The sequence below is a fragment of the Pipistrellus kuhlii genome, unplaced genomic scaffold (genome assembly GCF_014108245.1).
Source record: "Pipistrellus kuhlii isolate mPipKuh1 unplaced genomic scaffold, mPipKuh1.p scaffold_m20_p_6, whole genome shotgun sequence".
NCBI classification, from domain to species: Eukaryota; Metazoa; Chordata; class Mammalia; order Chiroptera; family Vespertilionidae; genus Pipistrellus; species Pipistrellus kuhlii.
In genome coordinates this window covers 17,839,279-17,846,127 of record NW_023425562.1, presented here as the reverse complement: position 1 = coordinate 17,846,127, position 6,849 = coordinate 17,839,279, and positions in this window count along the sequence as shown.

The window sequence follows — 6,849 nt, the reverse complement described above, 5'->3', positions numbered from 1 at the left end:
TGTATACTTTACCATAATGTAAATAAGGGGTCTTAATGCTCATTCCTAGTTTTCGTAGAGAATAGAGCTCTTATCTGGGTCTCCAGATCTTTCCTCACATTGGTACTTATCTCCAAGGGATAATTACTTAAGACTGCCTTACCCCATGGGCCAGCTTTATAAAATGATACACATTAGAAAACATTGCATGCATAGACATGCTGGAGGGGAGATGGCATTGGGAACAAAGAGAACAGGATTTACCAGCAGTTACGGCACTTCTGGAACACACCATATCAAATAAAGAAACCGGCCAAAGGTCACCGAGTTCATAAGTAGCAAATCTAATAGTCGAGCCAACCCTGTGTCATACCAAAGCCCACACGCTTTAAAGTGCCAACAACATAAAGTCTCAAAGCACTTGGGTCAGGACTTCTGAATTATTTATAAAAAGCCTTGTGCCAAAAAGAAAGAAGGTTAACTTACAGATATGCCAATATCACAGGAGAATGAAAAAAGAAAATGAGATAGGAAAATAAGGACAGGAAATAAGTTAGAGCCTGAAGTCGGCCTACAACAGTGGTTCTCAACCTTTTTAATGCTGCAACCTTTTAATACAGCTCCTCATGCTGTGGTGACCCCAAACCATAAAATTATTTTCATTGCTACTTCATAACTAATTTTGCTACTGTTATGAATCGTAATGTAAATATCTTGTGTTTTCCCATGGTCTTAGGCTCTACAGCAGCGGTTCTCAATCTGTTCATCTAGGTCCATCAGAAAACACATATATTGACATTATGATTCATAACAGTAGCAAAATCACAGTTATGAAGTAGCAACAAAAATAATTTTATGGTTGGGGGTCACCACAACATGAGGAGCTGTATTAAAGGGTCAAGGCATTAGGAAGGTTGAGAACCACTGGCCTAGGGCAAACCACGGTGCCAATGAGACTCTGATTTGAGCCTCAAACGTGGCTGTGAGTTTTCCAGCAGTAAACACCACATCTATAAAAATAAAAGCATGATATGCTAATTATACCGAACATCTTTTGGGACGACCTTCCAGAAGAAGCCTGGCTGTGAGGGAAGCTGGGTCCCGGGTGCCAGAAGGAAACCGGTGATGGCATCCAGGGGAAGGGAAGGAACTCTATTAAAGGAACTCTTGTGCAATTTTTCGTGCATTGGGCCTATAGTATTGTTTATAAAAAGCAACCAGAAAAAAATCAGATGAATGTTGTTTTTCCTGCTCCGAGTTCTCATGCAAGTGTGTATGTTAATAACCAACATCCCCAACCAGCACCTTTCAGGAAACGTGGTGTCGAGGCCCTTTCCTCCTGAAATTAGATCCATGGGCCACCTAGAAACATAAGCCAATGAAAGCAACTCTAAGTATAGCATTTTGGACATGGGGAAGAGCCTGGTACAGAAACAATATTCAATCCAAGCATGGGGCTTCTTAATTATCTGGCATAATTCAGGGCTAAGTTTTGGAGTATACAGAAGAATACAGTTACACACCCACAACCCAACTCTGAAATAAATGTTGCTTCTTGTACTTGAGTTTTTAAAATGTACTCAGCAGGGTAAATTTAAAATAATAATCCCTGATAAGTCGCTGGAGTTCAGTAATGCTCTGTGCCAGTTAATTGTGAATCTACATGTTTCAACAATCAGAGTCAGAGGTTATAACTTTATGTTGGGAATTAAAAAGATCTTGTTAAATAAAAGTGCATTATCTGGAATTAAGATATTATCAGGATTAACATCTTAGTTTTAGTTAGCTCTCCAAATTAGTAATTAGACAGCAGAGACCTGAAGGATAGATTTGCATGGTACATCCATTAAAAAAAAATCCAGAAAGGTTTTTCATCTCTATCCCCAAAGCCTACAGTAGTGGCAAAAACTGAGTTTGAATGCAGATTTGCAATATGCTTCTGCCTGATTCTCTAGAGAGTTTTAGATGGAGGTTGGAGGTCTAGAGTCAGCATAGGGCACTACCTGTCTGATGAACTGAAGAGAGGAAGTGCCGTTTTAGGCCAGACAAGCAAAGGTCCCTGTACTGGGTCCCCCATCTCAGAGGCCCCTACATTTTGGAGAGTTTTTGTTGAAATTCTCTTTCTCCTTCTGATTACTTGAATTCAGCTAGAGCTGGCCATGTCAGACTCCCATGTCACTATTTTTCTCATTCAGAAATCTCTCTAGTCTTCTATCTTCAATTTTGTTATGCATTGGATCAACTAAATGCCCCAACATTGATTTATGCTTATGTGGCCATATCAGAGCCCTGAGGCTGAATGCCAGTTATAGGAGGGTAAGCAGGTCATTCTAGTTGGCTGATATGAAATTTCACTGGGAGGGTATACAAGACTGAGTTTTCAGAATAGTGCTGACAACACTAATTTGGAATGACTGTCGCTTGCTTTGGATCCTGGAAAAGGACTCTGGGATACTGATCATTTACCACAGATCCTTAGTACTGCTTTTGATCATCCATATTCTTCTTTAGCATCTGAGGGCAATAGGATGGCACGTGGGAATGGTGCCAGAGATTCCTTTTGGGGGCTCAGTGCTTCTCTCGCTGCAGCTATATTAAATCTCCCAGGCAAGTCTTTCCCCTCCCACACAGACTTTGCACCATGATTTAGGAAAACTCCTGGGAATGTCCACACTTACCTCTTTACAGGGCTCTGAGCTTATGACTTCCCAGCACTAACTGACCCTTTTAACCCACATCCTCTTTTACCTTCAACCAATATGGTGACATCGTGCTTTCCTAAACTGGTCTGAAGCCATGCTGGATGGAGAAAGGACATTCCTTGTGCCAGGGTCCAGTGCCCCTCCTCCTCATTGCTGCAGTGTGTGGAAGGCCGCCGTGCAGTCAACAACGAAAGAAATTGTTCTAGGGATTCAGTGATGACAGCTTAGTCCAAAGTCAACCATGATTAGAAGGTGCTTTGTTCAACCTTTATTCTATAAAATTCTGAATAGTAATATATCAGGTGACTCTGAGTGACACTTATTTGAGGTTGACATCAACAATGCATATTAACAACCCCTAAGAGGATCATTAGAAGGGCAGTATTCATTGGTGGCTGGATAGATAATGCAGTGTCCTGAGTAAATGGTAGTAGGGAACCACAAAGGCAAGAAGATCTATATTGTTTCAATAAAATAGGTTTAAAAAGGCATGGCCTTGTGGGTAATAACATCATTACTAACCTTATCTCGCAGGAAAAAATGAAATGAACCAGGAATGGAATGGTGCATTGGATACTGATGAAAAAGAAGAGATGGCTCTTGGACCTAAAGAAGAAGAAGAAATGGTAGCTGTAAACTAAGAAAAACTTGCATGTGTGCTGATGGGACAAACAAATGTATAAGTTCATCTTTTCTATACATTATTTTAAATCAGGGATTCTGCAACTATGATCTTTGATATTTTGTTCTGCTTGTTTTTGCAAGAGTGACTTATATTTTTCTAAAGGGTGATAAACAAAGAAGAATAAGTGACAGAGATAATAGGTAGCTCACAATGCCTAAATCATTTACTAGCCAACCCTTTATTTAAAAAGTTTGCCAAGCTCAGTCTTAAATTGTCAGTAAATCACACTTCCTTACATGGGCTTTTGAAATTTATAGCAATTTTTTAAAAAAATAAGTGTGTTCTATTAGAACAGTTTTAGATTTGCAGAAAAATTATAGAGATAATACAGTGAGTTTTTACATACTCCACACCCACTTTCCCTTTTAACATCTTATATTTGTATGATACATGTATTTAAATTAATGAACTGTTATTGAATGATTCATAATTAACTAATGTCATGCTTTATTCAGATTTTTTAAATTTTTATCTAAAATCCAATTTTTATGTTCTGGGTTCCACCACATGTACCATATTATATTCAGTCATCACATTTCTTTACTCTTCTGTTGGCTGTAAGTTTCTCAGATTTCCTTTGTTTTTCATGACCTTGACAGTTTTGAGGAGTATTAGCCAGTAATTTTGTAGAATGTCCCTCAATTTAGACTTGTCTCACATATGTGTCATGGATAGACTGGGGTCATGGATCTTGAGAAAGAAGACCACAAAGGTAAAGTGCTATTCTCATCAGATCATGGTAATATTTCTTAGCACTGTTGATGTTGACCTCGATCAGCTGGCTGAAGTGGCGTTTTCAGGATTCTGCACTATGAACTTACTATTTTTTCCCCATCGCCATTCTGTACTCTGTGGAAGGAAGTCACTATAACCAGCCCACCATCAGGAAGTGGGAGACTGTGTTCCACTTTCTTGAGGGTGGACTCTCTGTGTAAATTCTTTGCAGCTCTTCTGGATGTGAGGTTGGCATAGTCTCCATTTATTTATTCTTTAATCCTTATTGCAACATGGACTCAAGGATATTTATTTTATACATAAATATACACTGAGTGACCAGATTATTATGATCTCTGAACACATAATAATCTGGCCAGACAGTGTGTTTGTATCTCAAATGGGCAGCAAAAAGTATTCTAGACTTTTGCTGGAGATCAACTACCTATTTGCCCTGAGCTTTCTATCAGTCAGTGCACAATTTATAGTACCTTTGATATCAAATAAATGAGGTACTCAAGAGAAGTACACTGAGTGGCCAGATTATTATGCGTTCAGAGATCATAATAATCTGGTCACTCAGTGTATATGTATTTTGGGGGTTATAATCCAATATTTGTTTATTTTATTTCTCAAGATGTTCCATTTTTGGCCATTGGGAACTCTTTCAGTTGTCACATGTGTCCCCTTGATATAATTTCCATCACTATTTTTTGAGCATTTCCTTACTTTCTGGCACTATATTCTAAGTTAAAAAAAAAAATATATATATATATATATATATAATATATCATATATAATATAAATATTTTATAATTATATAATTATAATATATTATATTTTATAATTTTATGTATAAATTTTAATATATATTTTATAATTTTATAATTATAATATATATATAATATATAATATATAATATATAATATATAATATATAATATATAATATATAATATATAATATATAATATATAATATATAATATATATTATATAATGTATAATATATAATGTATAATATATTATATATTATATAATATATATTTATTATATATTAATTATATATTATATATTAATTATATATTATATATTTATTATATATTTATTATATATTATATATTAATTATATATTATATATAATATATATATATTTTAGAAGCCTGGTGCATGAAAATCGTACACGGGGTGGGGGATGTTTCTCAGCCCAGCCTGCACCCTCCCTCTCCAATCTGGGACCCCTTGAGGGATCTTAAACTGCCCAGGATCAGGTCTAAAGGGGCAGTTGAACATCCTTCTCACAATCCAGGACTGCTGGCTCCCAATTGTTCACCTGCCTGCCTTCCTAATTGCCCTTTACTGCTTCTGCCTACCAGCCTGATCACCCCCTAACCACTCCCATGCCAGCCTGATTGATGTCTAACTGCCCCTCTGCCAGCCTGTATGCCCCAACTTCCCTCCTCTGCCAGCCTAGCCACCTCTAACTTCCCTCCCCAATAAGGGTTGATCACCTCCAACTGCTCTCCCTTGCAGATTTGGTCCCTTTCAACTGCCCCCCCTTGCAGGCCTGGTGCCTCTCAATTGCCCTCCCCTGCTGGACATCTTGTGGTGGCCATCTTGTGTCCACATGGGAGCAGGATCTTTGACCACATGAGGGCAGCCATATTGTGTTGGAGTGATGGTCAATCTGTACATTACTCTTTTATTAGATAGGATAGAGGTTTGGTGCATGGGTGGGGGCCAGCTGGTTTGCCCTGAAGGATGTCCCAGATCAGGGTTGGGGATCCCTTGGGGTGTGGGGTGGCTTGGGTGAGGGGCCTGCAGTGGTTTGCAGGCCAGCGACCCAAGCAGAGACCCTGGTATCTGGAATTTATTTACCTTCTACAATTGAAACTTTGTAACCTGGAGCAAAGCCATGCCTCCTGCTTTCCCCATGGCTGCAGCCATTTTTCTTGGAATTTATCTTCTATAATTGAAACTTTGTATCCTTGAGTGGAGGCCTAGGCTGGCTAGGGTGTGTAGAAAGCTTGGCTTCCATTGCTGAGAAAACCCAAGCCTCTCAACCGCTCTCTGTGGCTGCAGCCATCTTGGTTGGGGTAAATTTGCATACTCACTCTGATTGGCTGTGGGCGTGACTAGTGGGCTTGGCTTGAGCGGAATGATGGTTAATTTGCATATTACTCTTTTATTAGGTAGGATATTTGTAACATATATTTAAATAGGGGTCTTTAAGAAATATCTGCATGGGTCCCACACTCTTAAGACCCAACTATGGATCCTGGAACTGAGGAGAGTCATGGGGAAGGTAGTGGCAAAGCAGAAATTAGAATGGAGAAGCCAGATAGCTATAAACTCTTTCTGCCAACAGGTCCTTCTCCACAGACGAATGTGTTCACATCAAAAATCCTTTAAACTTTGCTTTCCAGCTGTTTTGGGCTTGCTGATAACCTGCAGGCTAATATAAATATTACACAATTCTATATTCCAATATTATTCATCTGATGATGTGATATAGCTCACTGGAAGGTGACATTAGAATTTTAAATAGAACTATTTTTACAAAGAACAATTTGAATATATCTAGGAAATAATACCATCATTCATTGCAGCAAGTAGAATGTTTGAAAACACTGCCATATGGATATTTTACTTACCATTCAAAGCTAAGCCTGGCATTTATTTAAATGTTTAAGATTTTTATAAAAATGTTTCAATACAAGGCCCATAATTGTCATCTACTTGCTCTTTGAAGTTAAAATTTAGATTGTGGTTT